The sequence below is a fragment of the Psammomys obesus genome, unplaced genomic scaffold (genome assembly GCF_907164565.1).
Source record: "Psammomys obesus unplaced genomic scaffold, mPsaObe1.curated_primary_1811, whole genome shotgun sequence".
Lineage (NCBI taxonomy): Eukaryota > Metazoa > Chordata > Mammalia > Rodentia > Muridae > Psammomys > Psammomys obesus.
The window spans coordinates 272,029-274,423 of NW_026589732.1; positions in this window are offsets into that span (position 1 = coordinate 272,029).

A 2,395-nucleotide genomic window follows, 5' to 3' on the forward strand; every position below is an offset into this window, starting at 1 on the left:
ATTGGAACCCTGCTTGCTATTGTGATAGTCTATGAAAATAAAACAGTAGACTGTCATGTTTCCTTGAGACATGAGATGTCTTTACTCAGCTCATCTGCTTTATGTCTTGATAGATCTATGAAGTTGTTCTTGGAGGCTGGGGGGGAGCAGGGCATGACTGTGTTCTATCATACCAGATAAGAGCTCTCCCTTCAGTTGATTCTACTTTCTGTAATCCTAACGAGAGGTCCGCAGACCAGAAGCCCTTTTCCCACCGTCATGGCTGAATGGTGAGTAGGAGGAATATTCAACTGTGGACAAGAGGGAGAATAAGTAACTGAGATGGAAAGGAGGAACACATAGATAAAGCTGTTTGAGATAGCACTAACAGATTAACTCTATCAAACAGCACAAAACAAGTCAGAGACAGCACATCAAGTAGAGTTATGCCCATTGAGTTTGACAGCCAGACTGAATACCTTAATTCGTTTTACGATAGAGAACTCTGGACCCTCAGAAACAAAGACCAGTGCCCAGTAGCCACATTCCAGACCTTTGGTGAAAACCATCTCATTCGTATTTCATTCCACTCCTCTGCCACTAGGATTTCGGAAAGCATCCTAGATACATCATTTGGTCCATAAACATTTCTATTACATATCTGCATATGGGCTTTTAAGATGGCCACAATACCACTGTTACAGCTAAAATTAACATAAACTATTTCCTAAAAAATTCAACTAGAATGCAGTAGTGACACATTTAAAATAAAATTTATGCCTCAAAAGACCGCCTGTTAGTTTTGGCGATACATATCAGAGCTGTAGTTGCGAGTTTAATTTCTAGTCATAAATGATAGGAGAGTAAGCACTGAGTGATTAGGTGCATTACAATGGCTATTCTTAGTGGTGAACTTGACTACATTTGGAACTAACTAAAATCCAAGTGTTTGGGTAAACCTATGAGGCACTTTTTCTTAATTAAATCATTTGAAATAAAAACATCATATGAAGTTAAAAGATGGGAAGATACACCTTTAATCTGGGCCACACTGTTAGCAGCCTATATAAGATATATGGAAGAAGGAATCTCTCTATGCCTGCTTACTCTTGCTGGAAAGTCTTATTTCTTCACTGGCACTAGAGCCTACTTCTTTGGGATTGTAGAATGTACTGAAGACCAGCTGAGATAACCAGCCTCGTGGGCAGAGCAACTACTGGATTCTTGGACCTCTGTTAGTAGACAGGCATTGTTGGGCTAGCTTGACTACAAGCCTGTAAGCCATTCTAATAAATCCCCTTTCTAGATAAAGATAGATACATACATAGATACATAGATACATAGATACATAGATATAGATGGATGATGGATGGACAGGTAGATAGATAGGTAGATAGATAGATAGATAGATAGATAGATAGATAGATAGATAGATAGATAGATAGGTAGATAGGTAGGTAGATAGATAGATAGATAGATAGATAGATAGATAGATAGATAGATAGATAGATAGGTAGGTAGGTAGATAGATGCTGGATAGATAGATAGATGATGGATGTATAGATAGATTCGGTTTTCTTCATTTAGAGAATCCTGACTAGCATATGCATGATGCAAAACTACGTCAAAAATACTGCAAAAAATTAAAAGCAAAGTTAGACAAAAGGCAAAAAAAAATCACATTCCAATTTTTATAATGCTGCTTGAAGAAAAAAGTTTATTAACATATTATCTTAGTTACCTGCTTGATGTATTTTCTTATAGTTTGTGTTTGTGATCACGGACAATTTTGTAATATATAGTTCCTAAAGATAAATGGCAATATCTTATTCATGAAAAGTTGAGCCAATAAACGAAGAGGACTAAAGTCTCACACAACAGCCCACTTAATCACATCAGCAAACAATTACATCCTAAGGGCTGAGAGTGTAAGTGTACAGTCATAGCCACACATAGCAGATTAGGGCACGTAACAAAAATATAGAGATATATAAATAAATAAAAGTAGCTAGTTGTAATGAACAATCTGAAGTAAACTCACCCTTATCTACTACACCTGGGAAGGGCACAAAATCATAATCCAAGAACAATTCAGTGGTTTTGAAAGAACTGAGCTCACTCTTGTCTTGGTTTCTTGTAGTTTTCCCCCAAGCACTTTGAAACCACCTTACACAACACCATTATTGGACTGTGTTCCAACAAAAAGTTATTTTGCTGTTGTTAACAATTTAGAAAACTCTGGCACTTTTGCTAACTCCGAAGATTTATTCACAGCTTCCTTCCAACACTGTAGCTTCCCGCTTGTTTGTTCTTTATCATTCAGGTTCCTCTAGTTCCACGAACCATAGGAGGCTCTCACATCGTGGCTTAGACTCTGTACTTGATGCTGGGGTCACCACAGGGATGGGTTCACTGT